This window comes from Calliphora vicina, unplaced genomic scaffold (assembly GCF_958450345.1).
Source record: "Calliphora vicina unplaced genomic scaffold, idCalVici1.1 scaffold_18, whole genome shotgun sequence".
Taxonomy (NCBI): domain Eukaryota; kingdom Metazoa; phylum Arthropoda; class Insecta; order Diptera; family Calliphoridae; genus Calliphora; species Calliphora vicina.
In genome coordinates this window covers 291,293-310,704 of record NW_027052672.1, presented here as the reverse complement: position 1 = coordinate 310,704, position 19,412 = coordinate 291,293, and the positions used below count along the sequence as shown (strand labels likewise).

The 19,412-nt window shown below is 30.4% G+C and overlaps 1 long non-coding RNA gene across 1 annotated transcript; it reads left to right on the top strand.

Moving 5' to 3' along the window:
• Window positions 1-8,148: 8,148 nt before the first annotated feature.
• LOC135963161 (uncharacterized) lies at window positions 8,149-9,671 on the top strand. Its single transcript, XR_010576822.1, has 2 exons — window positions 8,149-9,328; window positions 9,458-9,671. It is a non-coding gene; the product is annotated as an uncharacterized LOC135963161 (long non-coding RNA).
• The last annotated feature ends 9,741 nt before the right edge of the window (window positions 9,672-19,412 follow it).

Here is a 19,412-nt window from a genome sequence, read left to right as displayed (position 1 = left end):
CAAAACGCATATGCCAACCGTGAATCGGGTGAATGTTTTATATTAAAATTTGCAATTGAATTGCATAATCCTGGTAACATCCTTAAATATTAAAAAATGGTACTTAATTAGGAGCTCAACTTCCACAGATTTTAAAACTAAATAAGTTCTTAACTTTTTCAACTAAATTCCACGTTCCTAAGGTAAAACTTTAAAAAAATAGGACTTTTAGTGAAAACATAATAGTGGAAATATCTCGAAAACTGCAGGTACGAATTTAAAATTGTTACCATATTTATTTTCAGCGAGCTATAATTACATATATAAAAGTATGGTTTACACGAGGAGCCCTTTTTGGATGTCGAGTAGTGTTATTTTTGATATTTTGATAAAATACTCACTCCTAATATTTTAGTACAATTTTTAATTATTTATTCAATTAATTTATATATTTTTATAAACGTTATTTTAAAAATTATAAAAAGATAATAAATCCAAACATTTGTTGCAATTTAAATGAAAATGGTGTGAAAGTTAAATCTTTTTCCTCGGTTACTAATTAAATTTCATGCAATATATCACTAATTTGAACGACATTAAGTTTTGTATGGATTGTGAAAAATATTTTAAATGATTTTTGAGAAAAATAAATTTTAATGACATAATTAAACAAAACTTTATTGAATTACATACATATTAATTTAAAATGCAAATCAAAACTATTTTATACGTCAACTCATTCAATATGCTTAAGCAAGCCTATAGATCTTTAAATCGTCCAGAAAAAAATCCCACCACTTCTATTCATATATGCGACGAACAAAATTTTAAAAAATCGAAAAAACCTTATAAAAAGTTTAAAATGTTTTTATTAAATTATATAGAACTCTAAAATTTGTTCAGTGAGTCTAAATTTCATTTAAATCGAAACAAATTTAAAAAAATTATTAAGCCAACAAAACTGATAAGGTCACCCGGGTGGGTATTGGTAAAGCGAAGGTTAAAAGAAAATATCCATTTAATCCAGTAAAATATCAGTTTTATTTAAAATATTTCCGGGAAAACTTTAGTTCAAGGCGAATTCATATAAGGTGTACTCGTCCCTACAACAATTACAACAATACTAAAACAACATAACGTAAAATAACATAACAACGATTGCATAATAAGTGGTATAGTTGCACCAAAAGAACAATCTGCAATTGATACTGTTTTAAAACTCACATTTTTAGTATTATAATTTATAAGGGGCATTTCACGTCAAGTGAACCAACGCGATAAAATTTGCACCAATGTTAGTTCTATTGGATAGTAATTCGGACACCATTTTGGCCAAACAGGTGTTTTTTTTTATCCATATAACTTATTACCTATTGTTCTTAGCAAAATGTGTCCCAAATAGTTTAGATAGCTATTTATGCAATCTTTCGAAAAAAAAATTAAAAAAATTTAATAAAATATTTTTGATTTTTTTTTTTAAATCAAAAATATTTTTGACTTTTTTTTTCAAAATATTTTTTAAGAAAGCTTAGGTCTTTTCCTATGCGACCTATATGGTCGCTTAGTGGGATGCGAGTGGGATATGTATCAAAAAAAATATTTTGTAACTCAAGATTTAAAATTTTTGAATTTTTTTGCAAAATCAAAAACTTTGTTGACTTTTTTTAAAAAAATGGACCCATTTTTTTTGCTCAGAAGAAAGCTTATGTGTTTTCCTTTAACACCCTTTTTGTCGCTTAGTGGGATGCGAGTGGGATATCTATAAAAAAAATGTTTTGTAACTCAAGACATACAATTTTTACTTTTTTTTGAAAAATCAAAAACCTTTTTGACTTTTTTTTTCCAAAATGGACTCTTTTTTTATTAATTTTTTTTCTCAAAAGAAAGCTTAGGTCTTTTCCTTTAAAACCTTTTTGGTCGCTTAGTGGGATGCGAGTGGGATATCTATCAAAATAAATGTTTTGTAACTCAAGACAAATGTTTTTAAATTGATTTTTTTCATATTTGTGTGTAAGTGTTTCTAAAACCTTAAAAATAAAAACCACAACAACTGACCGATAATAGCCACTGGAGGGGTGCAATATGAGGCCGACCGCTATTAATTTTTCACCCCCAAAATTTGTCTGAGTTTTGTATCTTGCGGCTTTTTTAGTCAATCCTAGAGGTAGTTTTCAGCGCACGTGATTTTCATTGTTAAAATATCAGGTGCCCTAGAAACAAATTTTTGGAATCAAGTGGAAATATTTTATGGCCCTTCTCCGAAGTACCAGTTTATTTATTATTTTATGACATTTGACTTTAAGAAGTGGGTGGAGAGGTAGAAGTTGACAGGTAGGTTATTTATATGGTGGTTTATTTTTATTATTATTTGTAACATTTGGTTAAACTAGGTACTTTAGTATGTAAGCCCTTCTTGACCCTAATAAAAGATTTTAGACTCATTCATTAAAACGTACTACCTATATGATCTTAAAAACTATTTATTGTCATTCTGAAGACATACGGAAATCAGTTTTTTAGAAACAGCGTTAAAGTTAAGACGTGTGTTATTTACATAAATACTTACAAAATTCAAAATGTCTACGACTTCTAAAAAGGCTAAGGTTGAAAATGAAATTTATTCGTCTTTTTGTTTTAATCCCTTTAACAAAATAAAGCACAGATCATCAGATATGCGAAATATTTCCGACGGCTTATTAAAAAAATTCCCTACGCTGTCAAAACGATTGAAAATTTGTGGATCATGCAGGAAAGAGCTCGGAAAGTTGAACGAATTACCGAATTTGAATAGTAATGAGCCTTGCGTTGAAGTTATTCCAGATGAAGACAAAAGTAATTCCGAGAATGAAGACAGAACTGTTGATGATGATGGTTATTCTAACTTTTCAAATTCAACGAATGAGTGTCGAAACCAATACCATAAGGATGCAGTAGAAGTTCTTGAACAAATAAAAGAGAAATACAAAACGTCACAGAGTGAAGCTGAAAGAATCCAACTTCTCACGCTTGCTCCAAGAACATGGAGTTCTGCAAAAACAATGACTGAGTTTGGAACGTCTCAACGAAAAGCAAGAATTGCTAAACAATTGGTTGCTGAGCATGGGATTCTCACACTCCCAAACAAAAAGAAGGGAAAAACTTTGGAGTGCGATACTAAATCTCTAATAACTCAGTTTTATCAGCGAGATGATATGAGTCGCCTGATGCCAGCGATGAAAGACTGGATGTCTGTACGAATCGATGGCAAGAAAGTTCAAATGCAGAAGAGAATGGTTCTCTGTAACCTGAATGAATTATTCGCAACATTTCAATCTGAATACGAGGATTTCAAAATTGGATTCACAAAATTTACACAACTGAGGCCAAAACATTGCGTTTTGGCAGGAAGCAGCGGAACTCACACAGTATGTGTTTGTATTTACCATGAAAATGTTAAATTGATGTTGAAGGAAATCAACTTAAATTACTTAAAATATGATTCATCAGAAGATTTACACCATTACCGCGATTGCCTTAAATTGACTATGTGCCCTAATGCTACAACTTCTTGCCACTTAGGTGAATGTTCGAATTGCCCGGAAACCACATCCATCAAAGAAAATGTAATCAACTCTTTTGATCGAGAATGTATTGAGGAGTTAAAATTTGAATCTTGGCTTCAGACTGAAAGATGCACACTGAAAACCATAATTTTAAATGTGGATGATTTTGTGGAAGAATTGTGTAGAGGATTGCTAAATTTGAGAACCCATGACTTTTTAGTCAAAGAGCAGTGGTCATTCTTCAAGGACTTGAAAACACATTTGAAGTCTGGTGAATTCATTATTTCATTTGATTTCGCAGAGAACTATAAATATGTTCTTCAGGATTCCATACAAGCATTCCACTTCAATAACGACCAAGCAACTATATTCACAGTAGTTATTTACTACATGAAAGAAGAAAACCTGGAACACAAAAGTATGGCAATCATATCCGACGATTTAAAACATGACACCGTTGCAGTTTATGAGTACCAGAAGATAATACTAAATTATCTAAAATCAAAATTTACAGTAGAAAAGGTATACTACGTTTCGGACGGAGCTCGTCAACATTTTCAAAACAAAAGTAGCTTCGCAAATCTTACAGCTCATGAAAAAGATTTTGGAATGCCAGCTGAGTGGCATTTTCATCCTACTGCTCATGGTAAAGGAGCATGTGATGGTATTGGAGCAAACCTCAAAAGAAATGCAGCGAAGTATAGCCTCCAGTGCTCTCATCAGGATCGCATCTTAGATGCGAGTGCTTTATTCCATTGGGCAAAGAATTATTGTAAAGAAACTAAAATAGTTTTTAGTAGCAAAGAGGATCATGAGGAAACATTGAAAACACTAAAGAGCAGATTCGATGCTGCGGTAACAATCGATGGCACTGCTCAATACCATGCTTTCATACCGCTTGTCGATGGAAGACTCAAATTAAAAAAGTTTTCTGCATCTACTCAATGCGATTTCTTTCCAAAGCCAAAAAAGAAGCCAGCAGCGAAATCAGTAGCTGAATCTAATAACGCCAAGAAAGGATTGACAAAAAAAAGCAGCTAATAAAGGTGACAAATAAGGAGGATAAAAGTATGGATATTTGAAAATTTAAAAACTTCATAAATTAAGTGTAAAAATAGTTATTATATAAATTGATCTATTGTGATTAAGATTAAATTTTACTAAATTATTCATCTTTTTATTATTATTATTATTATATATTAAATTAATTATTATTACAAATAAATAACAAAATTAAATTATTCAACATTTCCATAGAAAAAAAGTGATTTTTATTCCTGAGGTTAACATATTATGGGTATTACAGTATCGAGGCTATGAAATTTTAGTAAATTTTCATTGTTAAAATATCAGGTGCCCTAGAAACAAATTTTTGGAATCAAGTGGAAATATTTTATGGCCCTTCTCCGAAGTACCAGTTTATTTATTATTTTATGACATTTGACTTTAAGAAGTGGGTGGAGAGGTAGAAGTTGACAGGTAGGTTATTTATATGGTGGTTTATTTTTATTATTATTTGTAACATTTGGTTAAACTAGGTACTTTAGTATGTAAGCCCTTCTTGACCCTAATAAAAGATTTTAGACTCATTCATTAAAACGTACTACCTATATGATCTTAAAAACTATTTATTGTCATTCTGAAGACATACGGAAATCAGTTTTTTAGAAACAGCGTTAAAGTTAAGACGTGTGTTATTTACATAAATACTTACAAAATTCAAAATGTCTACGACTTCTAAAAAGGCTAAGGTTGAAAATGAAATTTATTCGTCTTTTTGTTTTAATCCCTTTAACAAAATAAAGCACAGATCATCAGATATGCGAAATATTTCCGACGGCTTATTAAAAAAATTCCCTACGCTGTCAAAACGATTGAAAATTTGTGGATCATGCAGGAAAGAGCTCGGAAAGTTGAACGAATTACCGAATTTGAATAGTAATGAGCCTTGCGTTGAAGTTATTCCAGATGAAGACAAAAGTAATTCCGAGAATGAAGACAGAACTGTTGATGATGATGGTTATTCTAACTTTTCAAATTCAACGAATGAGTGTCGAAACCAATACCATAAGGATGCAGTAGAAGTTCTTGAACAAATAAAAGAGAAATACAAAACGTCACAGAGTGAAGCTGAAAGAATCCAACTTCTCACGCTTGCTCCAAGAACATGGAGTTCTGCAAAAACAATGACTGAGTTTGGAACGTCTCAACGAAAAGCAAGAATTGCTAAACAATTGGTTGCTGAGCATGGGATTCTCACACTCCCAAACAAAAAGAAGGGAAAAACTTTGGAGTGCGATACTAAATCTCTAATAACTCAGTTTTATCAGCGAGATGATATGAGTCGCCTGATGCCAGCGATGAAAGACTGGATGTCTGTACGAATCGATGGCAAGAAAGTTCAAATGCAGAAGAGAATGGTTCTCTGTAACCTGAATGAATTATTCGCAACATTTCAATCTGAATACGAGGATTTCAAAATTGGATTCACAAAATTTACACAACTGAGGCCAAAACATTGCGTTTTGGCAGGAAGCAGCGGAACTCACACAGTATGTGTTTGTATTTACCATGAAAATGTTAAATTGATGTTGAAGGAAATCAACTTAAATTACTTAAAATATGATTCATCAGAAGATTTACACCATTACCGCGATTGCCTTAAATTGACTATGTGCCCTAATGCTACAACTTCTTGCCACTTAGGTGAATGTTCGAATTGCCCGGAAACCACATCCATCAAAGAAAATGTAATCAACTCTTTTGATCGAGAATGTATTGAGGAGTTAAAATTTGAATCTTGGCTTCAGACTGAAAGATGCACACTGAAAACCATAATTTTAAATGTGGATGATTTTGTGGAAGAATTGTGTAGAGGATTGCTAAATTTGAGAACCCATGACTTTTTAGTCAAAGAGCAGTGGTCATTCTTCAAGGACTTGAAAACACATTTGAAGTCTGGTGAATTCATTATTTCATTTGATTTCGCAGAGAACTATAAATATGTTCTTCAGGATTCCATACAAGCATTCCACTTCAATAACGACCAAGCAACTATATTCACAGTAGTTATTTACTACATGAAAGAAGAAAACCTGGAACACAAAAGTATGGCAATCATATCCGACGATTTAAAACATGACACCGTTGCAGTTTATGAGTACCAGAAGATAATACTAAATTATCTAAAATCTAAATTTACAGTAGAAAAGGTATACTACGTTTCGGACGGAGCTCGTCAACATTTTCAAAACAAAAGTAGCTTCGCAAATCTTACAGCTCATGAAAAAGATTTTGGAATGCCAGCTGAGTGGCATTTTCATCCTACTGCTCATGGTAAAGGAGCATGTGATGGTATTGGAGCAAACCTCAAAAGAAATGCAGCGAAGTATAGCCTCCAGTGCTCTCATCAGGATCGCATCTTAGATGCGAGTGCTTTATTCCATTGGGCAAAGAATTATTGTAAAGAAACTAAAATAGTTTTTAGTAGCAAAGAGGATCATGAGGAAACATTGAAAACACTAAAGAGCAGATTCGATGCTGCGGTAACAATCGATGGCACTGCTCAATACCATGCTTTCATACCGCTTGTCGATGGAAGACTCAAATTAAAAAAGTTTTCTGCATCTACTCAATGCGATTTCTTTCCAAAGCCAAAAAAGAAGCCAGCAGCGAAATCAGTAGCTGAATCTAATAACGCCAAGAAAGGATTGACAAAAAAAAGCAGCTAATAAAGGTGACAAATAAGGAGGATAAAAGTATGGATATTTGAAAATTTAAAAACTTCATAAATTAAGTGTAAAAATAGTTATTATATAAATTGATCTATTGTGATTAAGATTAAATTTTACTAAATTATTCATCTTTTTATTATTATTATTATTATATATTAAATTAATTATTATTACAAATAAATAACAAAATTAAATTATTCAACATTTCCATAGAAAAAAAGTGATTTTTATTCCTGAGGTTAACATATTATGGGTATTACAGTATCGAGGCTATGAAATTTTAGTTGGGTATGTTACATACCATCGGAAAGGCTAATGTGTCTAGTTTCTCTGCGTAAGTTTAATTTTTAAGGTTTACACACAAATATGAAAAAAATTAAAATAGTGCAAATTTAAAAACCTTTGTCTTGAGTTACAAAACATTTATTTTGATAGATATCCCACTCGCATCCCACTAAGCGACCAAAAAGGTTTTAAAGGAAAAGAACTAAGCTTTCTTTTGAGAAAAAAAAATTAATAAAAAAAGAGTCCATTTTGGAAAAAAAAAGTCAAAAAGGTTTTTGATTTTTCAAAAAAAAGTAAAAAATTGTATGTCTTTTGGTAAATTTTCCAATTGCAATACCTTTTTTATTTCTTGAATGAGATTTTTAGAATTTATGTGGGTTTTTCTGTTTATTGAAACTATTTTAGGTTTTTATATATTATTTTATATTTGTTGTATTATAACTAAAATAATTTTGTACATAGTTTTACATTTATGAAAAATATCTTTATTTATTAATTTTAAATATAGTAAAATTAAAACATTGGCATGTATTTGATTCAATTTCGCATATTTTACATGTTCTTGAGCAGATTCTAACCAAATTCAATAGGCTTTGTCTTTGGGGCAATATAAAGGTTTGTGCCAAATTTTGTTGAATTATCTTTAAACATTCGACCTGTAGTTTGATTACGAGGTTTACATGGACGGACGGACGAACATCGCTTATTCGACTCAGTGATCCTGAGCAGTTTGGTATGCTTTAAGGTGGGAGCTAGGACAATATTTTTGTGTGTTGCAAACATCAGCCCTAACCCATTGAACCTATAAACATGTACATACTTTTCTTAATAAAACTTTTTTGTATACTAATAATATTTTTTTTATATTTTAATTTGAACTTTATATATATAAAGGATGAAATTTTGACTTAGTATAGAATATTTGGGTCTTTAACGCACTGTTTTTTTAAAAGGAATTTATTGGCAATCTTAAAGGATATAAAATGATAACAATTTTAAAGGACATTTTTGACATCTTTTGATCCTTACAGGATAAAAAAAAGATAATACAAAATATTTTACAACTCTTCTTGTTCATTTGACATAATATTTGTCATTGTTGGATCAGCAGGAGTATTTTTAAATATTTTTTGAAAAATGTAATTCTTTGAAACTTTGGAGTCCTTTAAAAAGGACAGAGGATCACCATACGTATATCATCAGGTTCGTGTCTAAGGATTTTTTTTTCTCTTTTTGTAGTACGGTGTAATAATTAATTTAAACTTAAAACTAGTTTTAATTTAGAATATTACATATTACGTACACAGTACGTGTATGTATGTATACAAAATTTTGTCTTTAAATATTTGTTCACACTTGTTAAATTTGGTTTTTATGACTGCAATGAAATACTATTTTCGGTCGCACAAACATTTTATAGACATTCCACAAAATGTACACACATGTTCATGTTCGTGCGAAAGAATTTTTCTTTACTGCAAGTTTTGTATTCACCAGCAAAAGAAAAAAACGATAAATTGACATACAATTTGTACCTATTCACGAATTTTAAATTTAACATACAAATAATATTTTTAATTTCACGATCATTTGAAAAAAATTAACTATGCAATGATCAAAAAATATCAGTATTATAACATTAATTTAATAAATTTAACTAAATATTTTTTCCAAACGTTTCCAATCTTACAGCAGTAGTTTCGGTTCTTCTCGTTCTGGTACCCGTTCTCCTTCAATACCTCGACGCCGTGGGTCACCTAGTTTTCTGGATCGTCGTCGTATTACTAGGTAAAATTATAAAAAAACTGTTATAAGGGCAATATAAGAAACAATTTGAAATATTTTTTTCTTTAATTTTCTTTTTGATTTGTGATTGTTTATTTTATTAATTTCTTTATAATATTTTTCTTATTGTAGCCGATATTCAGCAAGTCGAGATAGAAGACATTGATTAAACAATGATTTATTGTTAATATTATTTTGCTTAATACATATGTGTTTTTATAATTTTAATTCATATAATTGCACAACGTTTTTTAAAATGGTTATAAGTTTTAATTCATTATTATTTGTATACTTGATAAATTCGTTGTAAATTATATAAATAAAATATGCAGTATATTTACATAAATTATTTCTTTCTTTTTTCATTTCATTGGTAAGCGTAAATAGTATTTATTTCCATTTTTAATTTGCAGTAGATGTTTTGTTAAACATTTTATATTAAGTTTTAGTTATGTTGGTAAGTTTCCTTTTTAATTTTATTTCACTGGAATCTAAATGATTACAATAGAATCTAAATTATACAATTTAATATAATTAAAACAATATCTTTTTTTTAAAACAGTGCCCGCAAACGCCCTATACCATATCACCGCAAATTACCATCAGAAGTTTCTAGCTGCTACTGTTCCAGTTGTTGTAGTCGTGATAGTTCTCCTCGTTCCCGTTCTCGTTCATGCGACAGCCGAAGTCCTTCAAGAATTTTGTAATATTGATGTAACTGCTCAGTTATAAGTGGTCTTCATTAAATGCTGATCAACAGAATGAATAAAATAAATTGTTTTTAAAACTTTAAGTCATTATTATTAGTTGTTAATTTTAAGCTTTTAAAAATATATCTTGCTAACCCCCATTAACACGAAGCCTGGTTATGCCTTAACTAATAGTTATACTGTCGGTTAAAATTATTTTTGTATGAAAACTGTCAGTATAACTATTAGTTAATACATAACCAGCCTTCGTGTTACTGGGGGTAAACCTTTAAATTTTTGGTCTGTTCAATAACAAAAAACTATGACAGAAAAATTTTAAATTTGTTTTGATAACAAAATCAATTTGTAATAATTCGTAATAGTTTTTTTATTATTGAATATACCATTTGATAAGGAATTACCCACATTTAAATTTATTATTATACATTGCATTTAAATTGTATAAAACAAATATTTTATGTAAATTTAATTTTAACAATCTTTTATTAATTACACTACTATACAAATTACAATTTTTGGGAAGGGCTCCTCGTACAAAACATTGTTTTTATATAATTTTTGTACGCTGATCACAAATATGGCACACATCTTAAACTCGTACCTGCAGTTTTCGAGATATTTGATTTCTCACGAAAAAATCTATTTTTTTAAATAGTTTTACCTCAAGAATGTTTGAGTACCACGGAAACTAGACAATTTTACGATTAACCATCCTTATCGCTTTTGGCGTAGGCGTTTTGCGACATCAACAGTTTGGTACTAGATTAAAGAAACATGTTGCATTTAATCTTTAATTTAGTACGAAACTGTAGGTGGTCCAAAACGCATATGCCAACCGTGAATCGGGTGAATGTTTTATATTAAAATTTGCAATTGAATTGCATAATCCTGGTAACATCCTTAAATATTAAAAAATGGTACTTAATTAGGAGCTCAACTTCCACAGATTTTAAAACTAAATAAGTTCTTAACTTTTTCAACTAAATTCCACGTTCCTAAGGTAAAACTTTAAAAAAATAGGACTTTTAGTGAAAACATAATAGTGGAAATATCTCGAAAACTGCAGGTACGAATTTAAAATTGTTACCATATTTATTTTCAGCGAGCTATAATTACATATATAAAAGTATGGTTTACACGAGGAGCCCTTTTTGGATGTCGAGTAGTGTTATTTTTGATATTTTGATAAAATACTCACTCCTAATATTTTAGTACAATTTTTAATTATTTATTCAATTAATTTATATATTTTTATAAACGTTATTTTAAAAATTATAAAAAGATAATAAATCCAAACATTTGTTGCAATTTAAATGAAAATGGTGTGAAAGTTAAATCTTTTTCCTCGGTTACTAATTAAATTTCATGCAATATATCACTAATTTGAACGACATTAAGTTTTGTATGGATTGTGAAAAATATTTTAAATGATTTTTGAGAAAAATAAATTTTAATGACATAATTAAACAAAACTTTATTGAATTACATACATATTAATTTAAAATGCAAATCAAAACTATTTTATACGTCAACTCATTCAATATGCTTAAGCAAGCCTATAGATCTTTAAATCGTCCAGAAAAAAATCCCACCACTTCTATTCATATATGCGACGAACAAAATTTTAAAAAATCGAAAAAACCTTATAAAAAGTTTAAAATGTTTTTATTAAATTATATAGAACTCTAAAATTTGTTCAGTGAGTCTAAATTTCATTTAAATCGAAACAAATTTAAAAAAATTATTAAGCCAACAAAACTGATAAGGTCACCCGGGTGGGTATTGGTAAAGCGAAGGTTAAAAGAAAATATCCATTTAATCCAGTAAAATATCAGTTTTATTTAAAATATTTCCGGGAAAACTTTAGTTCAAGGCGAATTCATATAAGGTGTACTCGTCCCTACAACAATTACAACAATACTAAAACAACATAACGTAAAATAACATAACAACGATTGCATAATAAGTGGTATAGTTGCACCAAAAGAACAATCTGCAATTGATACTGTTTTAAAACTCACATTTTTAGTATTATAATTTATAAGGGGCATTTCACGTCAAGTGAACCAACGCGATAAAATTTGCACCAATGTTAGTTCTATTGGATAGTAATTCGGACACCATTTTGGCCAAACAGGTGTTTTTTTTTATCCATATAACTTATTACCTATTGTTCTTAGCAAAATGTGTCCCAAATAGTTTAGATAGCTATTTATGCAATCTTTCGAAAAAAAAATTAAAAAAATTTAATAAAATATTTTTGATTTTTTTTTTTAAATCAAAAATATTTTTGACTTTTTTTTTCAAAATATTTTTTAAGAAAGCTTAGGTCTTTTCCTATGCGACCTATATGGTCGCTTAGTGGGATGCGAGTGGGATATGTATCAAAAAAAATATTTTGTAACTCAAGATTTAAAATTTTTGAATTTTTTTGCAAAATCAAAAACTTTGTTGACTTTTTTTAAAAAAATGGACCCATTTTTTTTGCTCAGAAGAAAGCTTATGTGTTTTCCTTTAACACCCTTTTTGTCGCTTAGTGGGATGCGAGTGGGATATCTATAAAAAAAATGTTTTGTAACTCAAGACATACAATTTTTACTTTTTTTTGAAAAATCAAAAACCTTTTTGACTTTTTTTTTCCAAAATGGACTCTTTTTTTATTAATTTTTTTTCTCAAAAGAAAGCTTAGGTCTTTTCCTTTAAAACCTTTTTGGTCGCTTAGTGGGATGCGAGTGGGATATCTATCAAAATAAATGTTTTGTAACTCAAGACAAATGTTTTTAAATTGATTTTTTTCATATTTGTGTGTAAGTGTTTCTAAAACCTTAAAAATAAAAACCACAACAACTGACCGATAATAGCCACTGGAGGGGTGCAATATGAGGCCGACCGCTATTAATTTTTCACCCCCAAAATTTGTCTGAGTTTTGTATCTTGCGGCTTTTTTAGTCAATCCTAGAGGTAGTTTTCAGCGCACGTGATTTTCATTGTTAAAATATCAGGTGCCCTAGAAACAAATTTTTGGAATCAAGTGGAAATATTTTATGGCCCTTCTCCGAAGTACCAGTTTATTTATTATTTTATGACATTTGACTTTAAGAAGTGGGTGGAGAGGTAGAAGTTGACAGGTAGGTTATTTATATGGTGGTTTATTTTTATTATTATTTGTAACATTTGGTTAAACTAGGTACTTTAGTATGTAAGCCCTTCTTGACCCTAATAAAAGATTTTAGACTCATTCATTAAAACGTACTACCTATATGATCTTAAAAACTATTTATTGTCATTCTGAAGACATACGGAAATCAGTTTTTTAGAAACAGCGTTAAAGTTAAGACGTGTGTTATTTACATAAATACTTACAAAATTCAAAATGTCTACGACTTCTAAAAAGGCTAAGGTTGAAAATGAAATTTATTCGTCTTTTTGTTTTAATCCCTTTAACAAAATAAAGCACAGATCATCAGATATGCGAAATATTTCCGACGGCTTATTAAAAAAATTCCCTACGCTGTCAAAACGATTGAAAATTTGTGGATCATGCAGGAAAGAGCTCGGAAAGTTGAACGAATTACCGAATTTGAATAGTAATGAGCCTTGCGTTGAAGTTATTCCAGATGAAGACAAAAGTAATTCCGAGAATGAAGACAGAACTGTTGATGATGATGGTTATTCTAACTTTTCAAATTCAACGAATGAGTGTCGAAACCAATACCATAAGGATGCAGTAGAAGTTCTTGAACAAATAAAAGAGAAATACAAAACGTCACAGAGTGAAGCTGAAAGAATCCAACTTCTCACGCTTGCTCCAAGAACATGGAGTTCTGCAAAAACAATGACTGAGTTTGTATTGAGGAGAAACGATTGAAAATTTGTGGATCATGCAGGAAAGAGCTCGGAAAGTTGAACGAATTACCGAATTTGAATAGTAATGAGCCTTGCGTTGAAGTTATTCCAGATGAAGACAAAAGTAATTCCGAGAATGAAGACAGAACTGTTGATGATGATGGTTATTCTAACTTTTCAAATTCAACGAATGAGTGTCGAAACCAATACCATAAGGATGCAGTAGAAGTTCTTGAACAAATAAAAGAGAAATACAAAACGTCACAGAGTGAAGCTGAAAGAATCCAACTTCTCACGCTTGCTCCAAGAACATGGAGTTCTGCAAAAACAATGACTGAGTTTGGAACGTCTCAACGAAAAGCAAGAATTGCTAAACAATTGGTTGCTGAGCATGGGATTCTCACACTCCCAAACAAAAAGAAGGGAAAAACTTTGGAGTGCGATACTAAATCTCTAATAACTCAGTTTTATCAGCGAGATGATATGAGTCGCCTGATGCCAGCGATGAAAGACTGGATGTCTGTACGAATCGATGGCAAGAAAGTTCAAATGCAGAAGAGAATGGTTCTCTGTAACCTGAATGAATTATTCGCAACATTTCAATCTGAATACGAGGATTTCAAAATTGGATTCACAAAATTTACACAACTGAGGCCAAAACATTGCGTTTTGGCAGGAAGCAGCGGAACTCACACAGTATGTGTTTGTATTTACCATGAAAATGTTAAATTGATGTTGAAGGAAATCAACTTAAATTACTTAAAATATGATTCATCAGAAGATTTACACCATTACCGCGATTGCCTTAAATTGACTATGTGCCCTAATGCTACAACTTCTTGCCACTTAGGTGAATGTTCGAATTGCCCGGAAACCACATCCATCAAAGAAAATGTAATCAACTCTTTTGATCGAGAATGTATTGAGGAGTTAAAATTTGAATCTTGGCTTCAGACTGAAAGATGCACACTGAAAACCATAATTTTAAATGTGGATGATTTTGTGGAAGAATTGTGTAGAGGATTGCTAAATTTGAGAACCCATGACTTTTTAGTCAAAGAGCAGTGGTCATTCTTCAAGGACTTGAAAACACATTTGAAGTCTGGTGAATTCATTATTTCATTTGATTTCGCAGAGAACTATAAATATGTTCTTCAGGATTCCATACAAGCATTCCACTTCAATAACGACCAAGCAACTATATTCACAGTAGTTATTTACTACATGAAAGAAGAAAACCTGGAACACAAAAGTATGGCAATCATATCCGACGATTTAAAACATGACACCGTTGCAGTTTATGAGTACCAGAAGATAATACTAAATTATCTAAAATCAAAATTTACAGTAGAAAAGGTATACTACGTTTCGGACGGAGCTCGTCAACATTTTCAAAACAAAAGTAGCTTCGCAAATCTTACAGCTCATGAAAAAGATTTTGGAATGCCAGCTGAGTGGCATTTTCATCCTACTGCTCATGGTAAAGGAGCATGTGATGGTATTGGAGCAAACCTCAAAAGAAATGCAGCGAAGTATAGCCTCCAGTGCTCTCATCAGGATCGCATCTTAGATGCGAGTGCTTTATTCCATTGGGCAAAGAATTATTGTAAAGAAACTAAAATAGTTTTTAGTAGCAAAGAGGATCATGAGGAAACATTGAAAACACTAAAGAGCAGATTCGATGCTGCGGTAACAATCGATGGCACTGCTCAATACCATGCTTTCATACCGCTTGTCGATGGAAGACTCAAATTAAAAAAGTTTTCTGCATCTACTCAATGCGATTTCTTTCCAAAGCCAAAAAAGAAGCCAGCAGCGAAATCAGTAGCTGAATCTAATAACGCCAAGAAAGGATTGACAAAAAAAAGCAGCTAATAAAGGTGACAAATAAGGAGGATAAAAGTATGGATATTTGAAAATTTAAAAACTTCATAAATTAAGTGTAAAAATAGTTATTATATAAATTGATCTATTGTGATTAAGATTAAATTTTACTAAATTATTCATCTTTTTATTATTATTATTATTATATATTAAATTAATTATTATTACAAATAAATAACAAAATTAAATTATTCAACATTTCCATAGAAAAAAAGTGATTTTTATTCCTGAGGTTAACATATTATGGGTATTACAGTATCGAGGCTATGAAATTTTAGTTGGGTATGTTACATACCATCGGAAAGGCTAATGTGTCTAGTTTCTCTGCGTAAGTTTAATTTTTAAGGTTTACACACAAATATGAAAAAAATTAAAATAGTGCAAATTTAAAAACCTTTGTCTTGAGTTACAAAACATTTATTTTGATAGATATCCCACTCGCATCCCACTAAGCGACCAAAAAGGTTTTAAAGGAAAAGAACTAAGCTTTCTTTTGAGAAAAAAAAATTAATAAAAAAAGAGTCCATTTTGGAAAAAAAAAGTCAAAAAGGTTTTTGATTTTTCAAAAAAAAGTAAAAAATTGTATGTCTTGAGTTACAAAACATTTTTTTTATAGATATCCCACTCGCATCCCACTAAGCGACAAAAAGGGTGTAATGGAAAACACATAAGCTTTCTTCTGAGCAAAAAAAAAAAATTAAAAAATGGGTCCATTTTTTTCAACAAAGTTTTTGATTTTGCAAAAAAATTCAAAAATTTTAAATCTTGAGTTACAAAATATTTTTTTTGATACATATCCCACTCGCATCCCACTAAGCGACCATATAGGTCGCTTAGGAAAAGACCTAAGCTTTCTTAAAAAAAATAAAAAAAAATAAAAAGGGCCCATTTTGAAAAAAAAAGTCAAAAATATTTTTGATTTAAAAAAAAATCAAAAATATTTTATTAAATTTTTTTATTTTTTTTTCGAAAGATTGCATAAATAGCTATCTAAACTATTTGGGACACATTTTGCTAAGAACAATAGGTAATAAGTTATATGGATAAAAAAAAACACCTGTTTGGCCAAAATGTCAAATTTTGACTTCCTATAACTCAGAGAGTTCTTGACCGATCTTGTTGAAAAATGGTGTCCGAATTACTATCCAATAGAACTAACATTGGTGCAAATTTCATCGCGATCGGAAGACATCGATTTCAAAAGTTGATTCACTTGACGTGAAATGCCCCATATATAAAAAATATTCGCCCGTACGTCCGTATGTCAAACTCTATATATAAAAAATAAGTGAATTCGCCTGTATTTATTTCAATTCGCCACTGCTGTCACCTTCTTAAATACGCCTTGACATTGTGCATGCATTTGAAGGCGAATTGGCTGTCAGGGAAAAATGTCAAAAACAGAATTTTTGTTAAACAAAAAATGTTTATAAATTTGAATCTGTTTGTAATTTAATTTAATGTTTTTAAAAATAAAACTAATTTCGTGTAGTATAATATTGGTTTTACAACATAAACGAATTTAACAGCAAAACAAAGTTTGACATTGATTCTGCACCACGGCGAAAAATGAACATAGTAGCAAAAAACGATCAGCTGTTCTGATAAGACTACCTTATAATTAATATACCTTGATACTACTCAGGGCACCCTTAGAAAGGTGACTGCGATGAAACAGCTGATTATTTTTTTTATTCAGTTTGAATTGTCAATTCACTTGTGGTTGTTGTGGCGAAAAATATAACTAACCCAAAAGCAAAAACAACAACAGGCAACTTTGACAGTTCACCTACATTTTAACAAAAACAAAGTACCTGTTGTTTTTGTATTGTTGTAGTGATGCAGTCACCTTTCTAAGTGTGCCCTGATACTACTTGTATGTAAGAAGATAGAGAAGTTGTTGTAAAAAAAATGAGAGGCTTCCCTTCTTGTTATTCTTTGTCTTAAACACATTTTTATAAACATATATAAATTTTAAGTATTAATATAATTTGCCAACTTGCCTCAACAATGCCTTTAACCCTTTCGGCCGCACATGAATTTAGCTGTAGCTACCAAGAGAATCACATATTTTTTTCATATAAAAGTTAAGAGCGGCAATTCCCGCTTTTTTATCGTTTAATAATTTTTTTTGACTGTGGATCAAATGACGGGAATTCACGCATTTAATTTTTCAATGATATATGTAGCAGTGTATAACAAAAGGCGGGAATTCCTTAAGGACGGAAATTCCCGTCATTTAGTTTTATGAAGTTTATTTAGCTCCCAGAATATAATTGCGGGACATGCCGTCATTAATATGAAGAAAAATAAAAAAGTTTTTTTAAAAAGGTATCTTTTATTTTTTATTAAAAACTATATTTTTATGCTAACATTAAATGATAATTTTAAATTAAAACAGTTTTTTTTATTGAAAGCTTGTTTATGGGAAGTGCTGAGTACTCAAATCTATTGAAGGAGATTCTCCTTGTGGCTTTAGATCTTTAGATTTAGGTCCTTGATATGTAATTCACGAGATCCTTGCTTTAAAAAAAGAATTCCACACAGCCATATCCAGGATATGAAACAGGACCTTTTTATACCATCTAATAGTTTTTCTTGGACTAGAATAATATGATAATAGTTGGTCGGATCGATCAATTCCTCCCATATTTTCATTATAAGCAACAACGTCTATTGGTTTCATCTGCTTTTGGCCTCTTCTATTGGATACTTCGATAAGACATGGGTGATGTGCCGTAGTTATGGATAAAACATCGAGTTTGTCCTTCCATTTTGTAACGTAAACATTTCCAGTTCTTCTCCAAATCATTTCTCCCAGTAGATAGGGAATGGGGATCTTGGGCATCAAAGGAATGCCGCCGCTTGTTTCTAATTGGAATTTGAGTGGTATGGTGACAAAGTGCTTACTTGTCCTAATGGGATTCTAGTTGGATAATGAGAATTGTTGAGAGAGAGTAGTGAGATTGTGTGGGAGAGTAAAATCAGGTAATTTTGAGGGTTGATTATGCAGGTAATATTTAAAAGTACGTGATCATTGTTTTGATTGAAAATTTACAGCCTTTGTTTATTACAAGACCACAAATTGATTGGATAACTGTAAGTGTTCTATAATTTTTTCTCTTTTTGTAATTTTAAAATTGTTTTTACTATCTCTTTTGGTAAATTTTCCAATTGCAATACCTTTTTTATTTCTTGAATGAGATTTTTAGAATTTATGTGGGTTTTTCTGTTTATTGAAACTATTTTAGGTTTTTATATATTATTTTATATTTGTTGTATTATAACTAAAATAATTTTGTACATAGTTTTACATTTATGAAAAATATCTTTATTTATTAATTTTAAATATAGTAAAATTAAAACATTGGCATGTATTTGATTCAATTTCGCATATTTTACATGTTCTTGAGCAGTTGATGAAATGCTTCCCATGAATAGTTTCCATCATTTTCATGTTTTCATATTCGTTTAATGCATGCATGAAACTCATGGCCGTATCTATAACGAAAAATTAGCCACACAACGATCTGCTAACTAGCAGAACGATTAGGCTTAGCAGAGAGCTAGCAAAAAGTTTATTTCTAATGCATTTTTGGCAGTCAATAAACAATTCGAAAATCAAGTCTGAAAAGTGTGATGATGTA